Below are 14,700 nucleotides of genomic sequence, written 5' to 3'. Positions count from 1 at the left end.
AGTGTGCTTTTGTGCCCGGTGGCAGGAGAGAGGGGAGAGCCGTGCAAGAACGCCTTTCCTTTGTCCAGTGCTTCAAGTCTGGTGGAGTCGGAAATCCCACACAGTCCTGTGACATGCCGGCAGTGCTCTTTATTCAGAAATGTGAAAAATGGGGCCCAGGGAGGTGGAGGGATTTGCTCAGGGTTGCAGAGCAGAGCCAGAATTGTCAGCCAGCTCCTCTGTTTCCCACTCTGGCACTGTTGGCCTGGTACCCAAGCTGCTTCTCAATGACCAGTCGTCAGTAGGTGTATGATGAGCTTTTAAGATGAAATGAGCACTCCTGCAGCCCTGTGGAAATAACAGAAGTATCAGACACATTTCTTGCCCCAAGTTGTATGTGGTTTACTTGAGTGTTTCTGTCTGTCTGTATGGGGCACTCTGCTAGGTTAAACAAAAGCACAACCCTTGCTGTTAGGACCTTACACGCAAAAGGAAGTCGGTATCAGTACTCTGTTCCCTTGCAAGTTTCTCCCAAAGAACCCAGCTGGGACCTGTTTTCCTTTGTTCACTGGTTCTACATAAACAGACCTAGGGAGACCTCTGGCCTCTCATGGAAGGAGCTTGAAGAGAATGGTGAGATGTTCTTCACCAACCACTACCGTCTCTTCCTTCCCCCTTCCATTCTCTCCCTCTGATCAGGCACCTGTAGCCAGGCCACCCTCGGTTAGCCAGGGAGATGACGGAAGAAGCAGGTTGGGGCTGGTGTGTGGTTCATAGTTGTCCGGAGCACCCCCACTGCCTCCCTGGCTTTGATAACCTTGATTTCAATGGTGAGAAAGGAGGGGTTTGGGTTGGGGGCTGGTGATGAGAAGGAAAGGAGAGGTGGTAAAAAGGTCTAGCCTCTGTTCCTTGTTCATTTCTTTGAACTGGGCTTGACTCAGAAATGGGAAATGAGATCAAAAATGGAAAAGCTGTCTTTGTGACACATGGGCTAGGGGTGAAGCCAGGAGTTCACAGAAGGTTATGAAACCCTGAGGCTCTGGGCCCCACAGCACTGTGAGAGCACCAGAAACAGAATGTGGCCGATGTTGGGCAGTAAGACAATCTCCCTGATTCTGCACAGGACCCTGCACCAACCCACTCCCCAGGACCAGCAGAGAAGTCAGTCCCTTATCCAAGTAGGGCATCCTGTGATGAACATGGGCAGTAGTGGCTGTGGTGGGGGACACAGCGTGGTTGTAGCTATGAGCAGGCAGGGACAGGAGCCTAAAAAAGAGCAAGGCAGAAGCCAGGAATTCCAAAGCGGACAGACTGCCCTGTGGCATCCACATGCATCCCCTAGTAAAATGGTGATGGTAACTAAGACTCAGCCAGGTGGGGGCCATGGAATCACTGCAACTTGATCCAGGTGACATTTGGAGCGCAAGGACCAAGAGATTTTGTTACAGTGGATGAGCTCTTTGGACAAATAGATACTGTTAGGTACAAAGTCTCATCCATACTAGAATTTTCTAGCTTTTCTTCCTTGTCTTATCTATCTCTTCCAAATTCCTCTAGCCTAATTAATATAGGTGGTCTTACCTCTTCTGTTCACAAAACAAGATCTTTTTTCTTCTTGATTTTTCTCAGCTCTCTCCGCCATGGAGGTCTGACTTACTCCAGGGAATCTCCAGTTGCCCGAAGCAGGAGTCACCCCCTGGACAGAAAATCAATTGATCAAAACTTCAATGAATGGTTCACTCTCTGAAGTTGGTCTCAAAGACCTGCCATCTGACTCTGACCCTGTCAACAGGTGACCAGAGACAAGTTGCTTACCTTCTTTGGGATATGGTAGTCTTTGCCTATGAAATAAAATGATCTCCCTGAGGCAATGAGGGAGTACCTCTCTGTAAGCATCAGGTGCTGTGTACGTGTTCCTGGTGGTAACTGTTATTTCCATAGGACACATCCACATCCTCTCAACAGGTTCCAACCTGCTGACCTCCGCACTCATCTCTCTGCCTCCTCTCCCAGGGCCTGGATCCTATTCTGGCATTTTACTCCTGCAGGAATCCCTATTCTCCATTAGGTCATTCTCATCAGGATCAAACACATGCTATAATAGCTCCCAGCATAGAGAAAAGTTATCCTCTCTTGACCTTGCATTTCTCTTCCACTACTGCCTCATTTCTCGGCTCCTCTTTGCAGTAAAAGGTTTCAAAACACTCTCCCTACTTCTTCCATTTCCTCTTGAGATAGCCCCAAACAGGCTTTTATCCTCACTACTCCACAAAACCAGCCCAGTTAAGGTCCCCAGTGACCTCACTGCTGCAAATCCAGCGGTTCAGTCCCATCCTTCTCTCCTCCCTCCTGGCAGTGTGTCATACGGGTCACCCCTACTTCTCGCAACTGCCTGCTCCTAGGACACCACCCTTCTGGTTTTCCTCACACCTTGGGTGCTTGCCCCACCTCTTCCAGATTTCTAAGTATGGCCTGCCTCAGAGAGCACTGCTGTTTCCTAATTATGTTCATTCTCCAGGAAATCTCCAGTCTCGTGGCTTTAAATCACTTCTGACCGCAGTCAGTTCCTGATATGCGTCTCCAGAGCTGTGCATCTGACTACCTTCTCACATCCCCGTATCTCACCCTCTCTTGCTCCACATCCACGCCACTGGTTAGTCCTGCCAGTGTATCTTCAAGTAGACTTAATATTCAACTTCTTCTCACCTCCCAGCCATAATGATCTCTCTCATCAACTGGGACAGTAGATTCCTAATGGTTCCTGCATCTCTACGAGCCTTCCTGTAGTGCATTACTTATGTGACAGCAAGAGTTATCTTTTTAAAATCCGTTTAAACTGTAAATCTTAATACATCATTCTCCTGCTCAAAATTCTCCAATAGCTTCCTGTAAAAACGTAAAAGCCTTCAGGCCCTCGTGGTCCACCTCTCACCGTATCTTTGACCTCATCTCCAACCACTCTCCGTCTCCATCACTCTGCTCCAACCACACTGGCTGACTCGCTGTTCTTAGCGTATGCCGAGTGTGCCCCCCAGCTTGGGGCCACTACCTTGTGGTTCCCTGAGAGTAGATGGCCCATTTTAACAGTTCTCTATTGCTGCAGTCGTAACAAATCACCACAAATTTAGCAGCTTAAAACCACTCCACTCAGGACGCCTTGGTGGCTCAGTGGTTGAGCGTTTGCCTTTGGCTCAGGATGTGATCCTGGAGTTCTGGGATCGAGTCCCACCTCAGGCTCCCTGCACGGAGCCTGCTTCTCCCTCTGCCTGTGTCTCTGCCTCTCTCTGTGTGTCTCTCATGAATAAATAAATAAAATCTTAAAAAAAACCCCACTCATTATGCCTCATTTCTGTAGGTCAGAAGTTGGGCATGGAGTCATTCTCTGGTCAGAAGTTAGGCCAGGTTCTCTGCTCAGGCTCTCCCAAAGTTGAAATCAAGGTGTTGGTTGCTCGGCTCTTATCCGGAGGTTCTGGGAAAGAATCTGCTTCCATGCTCACTGGATTGGTGAAAGAATTCAGCTGCTTGTGGCTGTGGGACTAAGGTCCCCATTCCTCTGCCTCTGAGCATCCAGAGGCAGCCCGCGGTCCTTCTGTGTGGCCTGTCCAACTTCAAGCCAGTGACACTATGTGCTGACTCCTCCTACTTTGAATCGTCCGACTTTCTCTTCTGCTCCTGCTTTTTGCTTTGAAGGACTCAGGTGATGACGTTAGACTGACCTTCATATTCCTGGATAATCTACTATTTTTTTTAAAGATTTTATTTATTTATTCATCACACACACACACACACACACACACACACACACACACACAGGCAGAGACACAGGCAGAGACACAGGCAGAGGGAGAAGCAGGCTCCATGCAGGGAGCCCAACGTGGGACTTGATCCCGGGTCTCCAGGACCACGCCCTGAGCTGAAGGCGGTGCTAAACTGCTGAGCCACCTGGGGGTCCCCAATAATCTGCTATTTTAAGGTAACTAATTAGTAGCCTTCCTTAGTCCCTTTGCTGTGTTACACAACATAGTAACATAGTCATGAGAAGGACACCAGGGATCAGTCCATGGGGACCAAAATTCTGCCTGCCATGCCTGTTCTTTCTACTTAGCCATTTGGCCATGTCATCTACGTCACTGGCTTCCCCATCTAAACAGAGACCCCCTCTTTGGCCCTCCCCTCTAATTCCTCTTCCCGCTTGCTTTTCATCATAGCACTTATCAATGCCTATATTTTGTTAGTTTGTCATCCATTTCTCTTCACTAGATTGCCGGCTATATTATGGTTGGGACTTTGTTTTATCTACTATCTATCCAGCAGCTAGAAACGTGCCTAGAACATGGTAAAAATACTTGTTCAATAAATGTAAAGAAATGAATAACACTTTGCCTCCTCAATAATCCAGATTGGCTCCCTTAAGCAATTGGCTGGTTCTCTGTTTCTTAAAATACCTTCTAGCAGTTTATCAGTTATCAGTTAGCAAGTGTTTGGATACCTTCTACCAATTCTGCTGTTCTAAGAATCCCTTTGGCAATGCTGAATCTTGCAGTTGAAGAACTTTTGGGTTTTGGTGAATGCTTAAAACATTCTAAGGGCAAAAAAGACAGTTGAGGTGGTGTGCTTTTTAACCTACAGCTCTGATGAAAGAAGTATCACATTCCTTTATTTTCTCTAATTAACTCGAAGTTGTTTGAAGCTCTATGCTCTCAGTTGGTAGGAAACATCAAGTCCTTATTATTCACGGATAATTAAAAAATGAAATAGATACTTTCCTTAGGGATCTTACTGTTTAGTAAATTTGATTAGATGTATTAATGATACATCATTTGTATATGTCTTCAGTATACAAATGTGTTAAGTGATAAATAGGAGATACTGAAAACATGCTTTGGGATTATGTGGTGGGGAGAGATAGTGAGCATAGAAATTAATTCTGGGGGCTGGGCACTGGAGTTGGGATTGCATATAAACCAGTTCTTGCTGGATAGGCAGCTAGTGATAGAGAAGGAAGGCAGAGTAGGGGAGGAAGGTGAGAGCAGGTTGAGAGAAGGAGAGACAAGGTTGTGCAAAATGGGAACTGGGAGTGATGGAAAAGAGCAAAATGGGGCAATAGAAAAGAAACAGTCCAAACACAAACCCTACCTCCAAATCAATTTCAGGTTGTAGATTGTAGACCTTAACATTAGTAGCCAAAAATAAAACTTCTGTAAGGGAATATAGGACCTCTGGATGGGAAAAGGCTCTCAAAACAGGACCAAAACATATAATCATAAAAGAAAAGTGACAAATTGGACTTCATTGGAATTAAAATCTCTGTTCATCAAAAATGTCACTAAGAGAGTTAAAGGGCAAGCAAGCTGATGGATGAAAATATTTGCAGCACATATAGCAAGGAACTTGTAGCCAGAATGTATAAATAACTTCCATAGGACCACAAGAAAATACTAGACAAACAGAATGGAAAAATGGACAAGTGATTTGAATAGGCATTTTATAAAAGAATATTTGAATAAATAATAAACATATAAAAGTTTAATTAGCTATGGGAAACGTAAATTAAAACCACAATGGGATAACACTTCATACTAACTCAAAAAAGCTAAAACCTAAAACTGCTATTATTAAGTTTTAGGAAGGATATGGAGCAATCCAAATTCTTTTTTATTTTTAAAGATTTTATTTATTTTATTTATTTATTCATGAGAGACACAGAGAGAGGCAGAGACATAGGCAGAGGGAGAAGCAGGTTCCCTGCAGGGAGCCCGATGTGGGACTCGATCCGAGGACTCTGGGATCACGACCTGAGCCAAAGGCAGATGCTCAACCACTAAGCTACCCAGGTGCCTGAGCACTCCAAATTCTTATACATTGCTGGTAGGAATGGAAATTGGCAGTTTAGAAAATAGAACATTACATACTTATATTAAAAATACACATACCTTATGATCCAGCAATTCCACTTTTATGTATATATCCAGCAGAAATATACACATTTGAGTACCAAGAACTGTGTACAAGCATTATTTATAGTGCCTCAAATTTAAAAGAACTCTAATATTCACCAACAGTAGAATGGATAAATGAATACTGTGTATTCATTTGATGGAATGCTAGACATTCAAGAAAATGAACAAAATATAGCCACACATAGCAACATGAATAAACAATATAATACTGAATGAAAAGAAGCTGAAAATGTTAAATATATGATACCACTTAAGTTAGTTCAAAACAAATTGTAATATGATATTCAGGGAAAATGTATATGTGATAGAACTATAAAAAACCAAATGGAATGATTACAATAAAAGTCAAAATAATAGTTTCCTTTATGGAGGTGGTATGCATGGGGATTAGGAGGGACTTCTGAATGTCGTCTCTTTAATCTAGGTGGTAATCACATGGGGCTTCACTGTGTGGGAAATTACTAAGCTACACAATTTCAATTTCATTTCTTTTTGTATGTATTATAGTTCACAACCAAAAATAATAAAAGAAATAAGCCTAGAAATATAGATTTAGAAAAGACTATTCTAAATCAATCAATCAATCAATATCTGGAATGGTAGGCTTGGTCTGGATTTTATTCTATAGGATAGGGAGCAATGGAAGTGCTCATTTATTAGGCAGGAAGATGACTTTTTTGCCTACTCAATAACACTAACTGAAATGCAAATAAAAGAAAATTTTTTTCTATAATACCACCATTTTTATGTCTAAGTTGGTTTTTTTTTACCATCTTTGCGAGGTGAGTGGATATAGATTGTTTTAATTTTCAATACTTTTCAAAAAGAAATAGAACATAGCATGTTCCATGTCACTAACAAGTCTTCGTAATAATTTTTATTGACTTTTTAATATTCACTTGAATGGATTTACCTTAATTTACTTAACATTCTTTTATTATTGCTTTAAATTCATTCTGACATTTCATTATTGTAAGCAATACTTTGTAGACATCGTTTCCCCATTGAATGGTTGCCTTAGAACATGTTCTCAGAAATATTATTTTAAGGTAAAAAATTATGGATATTTTAATGAATATTGATATTTACTGATTATTTTCCAGAAGAATTTTTAGTAGTTCATATTGCCAACCACCGTGTGTGAGTGAAATCATTCATTTAGTCATTCAGCAAATATTTAATGAGCACCTACTGTATTCTGGCATTATCTCTGCTGCCAGAGAGTTTAATGTCAAAAGAGGAAGACAAAAATTGACTACACTGGGATGCTGGGGAAGGTCCCCATGAAGACCAGGTCCACAGAGCCCATTAGTTATGAAATGTGTCATGACTGTGTTTTAAAAGATGTGAAAGTCCACTGATGGTTTTGAGCACCAAAAAAATGATGTGATTAGAATATGAATAGAATAAATATGATATGAATAGAGTGGAGCTCTAAAAAGATTCATTTGGTCATCAGTTGTAGAGAGACTAGCTGGGAAGTAGCTAGTCTCTCTCTGATGCCAGAGAGAATTGTGTGAAGCTTTGGAGTAAAAAGAAGTGAGGGTTCCTGAACTAGGAAAGACCTAGGGCAAAGAGAGAAGAGGAGAGATGTAAGTTGCTCTAACACTATTTAACAAGTTAGGAGATAATGCATAAGCCATGTAAAATGTCAGAGTACGAACACAAAGTATAATCGGACCATTAGGGTTGACAATTCCACACTGCAGATGGCTGAATGACCTTTTGGGTCTAGTTATGACACATGTCTCTCCTACTCCATGTCATATACAACCTGATGGTTAGACAATCCTGTGGCCCAATGAATGTGGCTATGGGAACCCAAATGCCTGTATTCCTAATTTTTGTGTATTTAAAAACATGCCCCAAATGATACTTGAAGGTAGCTTTTTGCATCCCATATAAATTGTGATTCTCCCAGGATGATGCTGGCCTTATACCATAATAGATTCTGGCTGTCTGTTACATTTGTTCTTGCAACACCATTACAATTTATTGCTGAAAATGAACACAAGTGACATCAAAATGCTCCCCAACAGCTTTTACCAGCTCTCTTCATAAATCAAGGGACCATAAATCAGGCCGATGTTAACCATCCGAGTTGAAGCTGCATCTCTTGGTCTGAGCCCAGAGCCCACACTGATGTGTGGCTGGGAACCACATATGCTCATCTTCTCTGCCTGAGCATATGGGACAGCACTAACCAAGGATTACAGACTTGGGATCCTAAAATCCCACAAAATTAATGAATTGTAAAGTTTTTACAGAGGTTGGGGAAATGAAGGAAGTGTAACTTAATGGCTAGGTTTAGCAACCCTGTCTGTTCTGCTTCTTTTTAATGGGCAATGGGCATTGAGATGCATTCAGGCCAACACTGTCCTAGCACTTGTGCATCTCTTTGGGGATCGCATGTGTCAGTGCTAAAAGCTTCCAAACCATCACAGTGAGATTTTGAATGCTCAGGAAACTTTAGCTCAATTTTATTAATTTAATGTCTTGTAAAACCAGAAGAAGCCAGTCCTGAAAAACTGAGATTGTTAAGAGAAATAACTATCTCTGTTTTCTGCTATTCCTTCTGCCTGTTATTTTCTCTCATCTCTTCTTCACCTGTCTTTACATAATTTATGATTATCTTGCTTTCCTCACTGTTTTCTTTCTAATCTATAAAACCAACACTTATTTTCTGTCTTGTTTGCCTCTTGGAACCTTGCAAACTCAGTCAAAAATCTTCTAGGACGGGGCAGCCCGGTGGCACAGCGGTTTAGCGCCGCCTGCAGCCCAGGGCCTGATCCTGGAGACCCGGAATCGAGTCCCACGTTGGGCTCCCTGCGTGGAGCCTGCTTCTCCCTCTGCCGCTCGCTCGCTCTGTATCTCTCATGAGTAAATAAAATAAAATCTTAAAAAAAAAAATCTTCTAGGACAATATATCCTGTCATTTATTAAGAACTAACTATGTTCTGGCATCATGCTTGTTCTTTATATATATTATTTCTGTGATATTTTCACCATCTTTTACCTAAGACAGTGGAAATTCAGGCTGCTTAAATAGTAAGAAGTTTACAAATTGGGAGTGCCTTTTCTGGTATCAACATCTCTGACTCTAAAACTTGTTTTTATTTCTGTGTTCATTTTCTACCTCTCATCAAGAACTTAACAAAATCATCTGAATCCAGTTTTGCTCCCTTGAGGATCTGGAAAGTTTGAGGCTTTATCAAAGTTATTTGCACATCTGCTCTTCTCATGACAGTTCCTGCCCTCAGGAGGGGTTAATGGCTTGCTGGGTTTCAAGCTGCAACTCTCCTGGACTCAAAGGTCTGGCTGAGGTTTTTCGGAGATGAAGGAAAATTCTCATTTGTTCCAGGCTGCAGAATTTGAGCAGTTTTGCTGCTTAGTCTGGAGCTTGTCCTGAAGCTGAAGAACCTCACTAGCTCTGTCCCCAACTGATAAATCTTGCTGTCATTATGTCTGTCACTGACCACATCTCACATTCCCTGGGCTGTCCCCTGAAGAAGAATTGCCTTTCCAGGTGACTGTTTCAGCCTGAATCACTGCTGCATACATCATCCAGGCAAATCAGATCAGGTGAATTCATTGCACATGTTGGGGAGTGATTTCACCAGATAAAATACGTAATGTGCCATAGTTGATCTAGCACTCACTCACCAGAGCGACCTCTCTGAGAGTGGTTTCCTTGCTCATTAGGAAAAGGGAGGGCTTAGTGGAGGAACAGGGAACTTCTGTGATGTTATCATTGAGTCTACTAAGGAGAGATCCTAATACAATGCTGCGTTAAAAAAAAAAAACTTCTTATCTTTTTTAACGATAGCTTTCAAACAGACTCAAAAGTAGAGAAAATAATAAAACGAAGCTTCTTATGCCCATAAATCATATGATAATAAATGATAATATAATAATTATCAAGATATTGTACCATGAAAAACTTAAAACAATGCTTGAAACTTCAGAGATCAAATCACATACACAAAAAAATGAAAAAACAATGACTAGGTTGGTGTGTCTTATACAATGGAGTATAGCTGATTAAAAATTCATATTCACATTTGTATTTTCTTCTGCTCATTGAAATACCGTGGAAAGTAATTCCCCAATCATCTGTTATTACCCTAGAAACTTTCATATAAAAACAAGCATGTATATGTATATTAAAAATTTTGTTACATTTGCTTCATTTATTCCTAAAAGCCTACTTTTGGGGCTCAGAAATAGGATATCAGCTTACAGGCCTCATAAGTGCCTGAGAAGATAAGTAACAAGAGTCAAACTCAAACTTCCTGTTGCTTTTTTTTCAACAAATAGATACCTATTCATTTGTTTAAAAATGTTTACTAAGTGCTCACTATATGCTAGACTCTGCCAGGTCTTGGTAATATAAATGACAAAAAGAAAAAGGCAGGGGTGCTTAGACGGCTCAGTTGGTTAAACATCTGTTTTTGGCTCAGGTTGTGATCTCATGGTCCTGGGATCAAGTCCTATGTCGGGCTCCCTGCTCAGCAGTCTGCTTCTCCCTCTCCCTCTCCCTCTGTGCATGCTCTCTTTCAAACAAACAAATAAAATCTTAAAGAAAAGAAAAGAAAAGAAAAGAAAAGAAAAGAAAAGAAAAGAAAAGAAAAAGGCAGCATGGTGTTGGAAGGAGCATTGGCTCTGCCACATACTAGATGCTTAACAAATGGTCATGAACAATATTAATAACAATAAAACTATAGTTATTACTTACTATCAGGTTAGGATCCTGCCCTTAAGAAGCTTTCAACTTCATTGAGTGAAGCCGACATTCAAAATACTAGGTACATCAAGGTTATAAACACTGGGATGAAATTACCTCTGGGGCTCCGTGGGGAAAATAACGAGGGAATTAATTGTATCTAGGATGGGTGATAATTGAACCGATGCACTACAGACATAGTAGTTGCCCTCCAGATGGGGGCTTGAGGTGCAGGTTGTAGGGATTAGAATGGCAATCCAGTGGAGGGAAGAGCCTGAGTAAATGCACAGTTGTGAAAAGGCATGGAGAGTTCATGGCACTCCACGTAGGCACCATCACAGCATGGGGAGGTAGACATCATTTTTAAAAAATATTTTATTTATTTATTTGAGAGAGAAAGCATGAGCAGGGGGAGGGGCGAAGGGAGAGGGAGAAGCAGACTCTCTGCTGAACAGGGCGCCCAACAACAGGACTCAATCCCAAGACTCTGAGATCATGACCTGAGTCATAGGCAGTTGCCCAACAGACTGAGCCACCCAGGTTCCCCAGGGAAGTAGATATCATAAATAACCTTTTATGCCTTTGAACTGTATCCTGTGAACAGTGGGGAGCCAGTGAAGAATTTCAAACAAAGGAGTTTCAGGATTATGTCTGGGAGCTGTGGGTGATGTGGGTGTCCATAGTACCTAGAATAGCAGAAGCTAGAAATTGAAAAAAAATAAGTTAAATAAATATTACATCTCCATAAGGTTTGAGAGATTCCTATTGTAAAAGCTGAAAAGTACTAGTAATGAGAGCCATAAGGATAATGCCTTGTCACTGCATGTTGCAGGTGCTTTCTCATTGATCTCACCTATAACCAGAGTTCAGTGCTTGCTCCCCTTCTGAACTCCTGTGTCTTGTGAAGTCTGTCATGATCTCTCACCCCAGACACCAAAGCTGGACCCTTAGGGTCAGCCTTGACTACTTCTTCAGAGTACCTGTGGCTTCCTGTCCCATCAAAGATCTAGCAAAGCACTAAATCCTACCGATTTTATCACCTAAGTGTTCCTCATATCTAGTCCTTCCTTTTTCACCCCTGCTACAGTCTTAGCACGGGCCTTTATCATCTCTCACCTGGATTAATACCTACTAATGAGAGGGCCTGCCTCCCTGCCCCTGCATGCCCTGATCCAATCCCGTGACTCCTTTGTTTGTAATTCTTCACTGGCTCCCCACTGTTCACAGGATACAGTTTGTATGATGTGACCTCCTGTCAGTCATGGTGCCAAGTGGGAGTGCCATGATCTCTCCATGCCTTTCCGCCTCTTTGTTGACTCTAATGTGGATACCAGTGTAACCTCGTTCGAGCAGGGGCCCTGATGGTCCAGTCTCAAAACATGATCATGATCAAAAAACATAGTCCATCAACTAAAAAGAAATTTCCGAATAACTGTTTTTTTTTTTTTTTAATTGCTAGTCTTGGGATATTTTAAAGGGACTCATCCTGAGAAACATTTCTCTTTTTTACAACCCTTTTCTCTTCCATCCATTTCCCTTGCAGGCTGCAAATACCCGCCATCTCTCTTCAGAGGCATCCATGCTTAGCCCTCCCCAGGCCCTGGCTCTCATCCCTCTGGTCCTTCCCTTCCTCCCGCTACCTCGGTTCTGTGCTGCAGAAGGCCACAGGACCCAGGGCCAGCACAGGCAGCAATTGATCAGACCAAGCCAGCTACCTCTTTAGTGAGCAGAGGGAGCGCAGGCTGGAAATGTAGACAGTTACAATTTGGGTTTCATTACACAAAGATGAATAAGCCATCTGTGATGATGGACACCTCGCCACCCACTGATGTGTATGTCATAATCATTTCATGTTTATTTTTGTTGTCGGCAACTTTCATCTGTGGATGGCAATGCCAATGTGATAATGAGCCAGGAAAGCTTGCTTACTGGGAGAGGGCTTGAGGGCAGCTTGTGTTAGGGGAACTGCCTCTGCCAGGAAGCTGGGACTGTCTGCTCTCCTCGGAATTCACGCTCCAGGCGGCTTTTGGCTGGCGTCACCTGGGGCATTTTAAGGAGGGGTTTTGGAACCGGCCTTCATGAGGGTAGAGAATGGTAAGGCAGCCAGGCCTGAGCCAGCAGACTGCTTTGGCTTTGGGCGGGGGGCCTCTTTGCTCTGGTCAGTGTCACTGTCTCCTGGCCTGCTAGCCACACATGCACAGCGCCCTCAACATTCCCCCTTTGTGACTTAGCCTGGCTCCTTCCCTAACTGCTTGCTCCAGGAGCTCCAAGGCCTTCCAGCGTTTATATCATGTTAGTTTTGGGTACTGTTTGCTTATCTGGGCTTCAACTTCTCTGCTACTGCTATCTGCATTCTGAAGGGCCTTGCTTCTGGCCTGACTGCTTAGGTACCTGAGAGAATTTAGCAGCAGGAGGTGATGAGTCAATTAAGGACATGCTGAGGGAAGGGATTAAATGGACCATGTTGGGCCAGAGAGGAGATAATTTAGGAGCGACTTATAGACTGTGGTTTTTGACCTTGGTGGCACACTGGAGTTACCTAGAGAGTTAAGAGAAAATAAAAGATAAAAAAAGATGCTTGAGTAGCAAACCAGTTGAGCTGAAATCTTTGGGATTGGGGCTTGTGGAGGCCAGCCTCCAGGATTGCCCATAGTGATCCTTCCCCTGGGAATTCCCTCCTATAGCAGGTGGGCAGGACTTTGTGACTTTCTTCTAATGAACAGAATAAGATGGGGGTGAAAGTAAGTGACTTGCAGACCAGGTCAGAAAAGACACAGTGGCATTGCCTTCTGGCTCTCTCAGATCACTTGCATTGGGGAAAGCCAAAGTGTCATGTTATGAGTAGCCCCATGGAAGGCCCACAGGTGAGGGCCTTGGGCCAATGGTCATGTGACTGAATTTGGAAGTATGTTCTCCTTCCCCAGGTAAGCCCCAGGTGACTGTAGTCCCAGCTAACACCTCAACTGGGGTATCATGAGAGATGCTAAACCAGAACCACTTGGCTAAGATGGTCCAGATTTCAGACCTACAGAAACTGTGAGAGAATACATTTATGATTTTTAAGCCACTAAGTGTGGGGTCATTTGCTATATAGCAATAGATAACACAGGGCTCGAGTATCTGCAGTTTTTTACAAGTTTCCCAGGTGACTCGGAAGTGTAGCCAGTGGTATTAAGGATTGAATGAGAGGAGCCTGGGAGGCACTGGGAGTTGTGAAAGGGAATGGACCAAGGAAAGAGATCTGGTTCCTACTGAGCCAGGAGCTGAGGCAGGAGCCTGCCTGCCCGTCTTTTGTACCTGGATGTACCTTCTGCTCCAGTGGCTGATAAGTGCTCATCGGAAGTAGTGCTGATTACTTGCTCACCAGGGATGTTATGTGCATCAACATCTAGCACTCAATAAATGTTTGCTGGGGAATCCTGAGGTAAGAGTTGTTTTGCAGAGAGGAGGCTGGGCTAAGCCATGCAGCCCTACTGGGGCTTTTCCCTTCAATCCTCAGAGATTTGGGGGCCTAGGGTGCTGAGTTATTCTTTCTGGCCACTCTATGTCACCACTTAACCATGATTATTAATCCTGAAGCCCTTTCCCCTTGCTACCCACAATGTGCTGATGTGATCCACAGGGTGCCAGGTGTGTCTGGGCTCCAAGTAACTAAACACACACTGCCTAACCCTGTCCGTCTTTAACCCTGGGAAGAAAATCTGCCTTGCATTAAAGGTGGTTCTGGAATGAAGTTTAGAGAACAACTAACCTACAAAAAGTGAGAAAGCACATCTCCAGTTGGAACTTTACAGGAGAGTTTTAAGTCATTATTATCATCAAAACTGCATGGTATTCATCATGCTTCAGCCACAAAGACCATTTGCAAAAGAAACACATCATAATTGAATAATCTTTACTGATTCCAAAATGAAAAACAGCAAAACAAAACTCAAACCCAGCTCTCAATTTATGTTTAGTGAGGATTACATAAAGTTAATATCTTGTGGAAATAGCTCAGTAAGTTTAATTACTCAGCAGTGGTGTCCTATAAATCTG

At 42.8% G+C, this 14,700-nt stretch overlaps 1 long non-coding RNA gene across 1 annotated transcript in view; it reads left to right on the top strand.

Annotated features, from left to right (window-relative positions):
* Window positions 1–14,700, top strand: part of LOC140599381 (uncharacterized) — a 212,650-nt gene that overhangs the window by 161,576 nt on the left and 36,374 nt on the right. The window lies entirely within an intron of this gene.

The sequence above is a fragment of the Vulpes vulpes genome, chromosome 6, assembly GCF_048418805.1.
Source record: "Vulpes vulpes isolate BD-2025 chromosome 6, VulVul3, whole genome shotgun sequence".
NCBI lineage: Eukaryota > Metazoa > Chordata > Mammalia > Carnivora > Canidae > Vulpes > Vulpes vulpes.
Note: the sequence above shows the minus strand (reverse complement) of the source record. Positions and strands in the feature narration are given on the sequence as shown.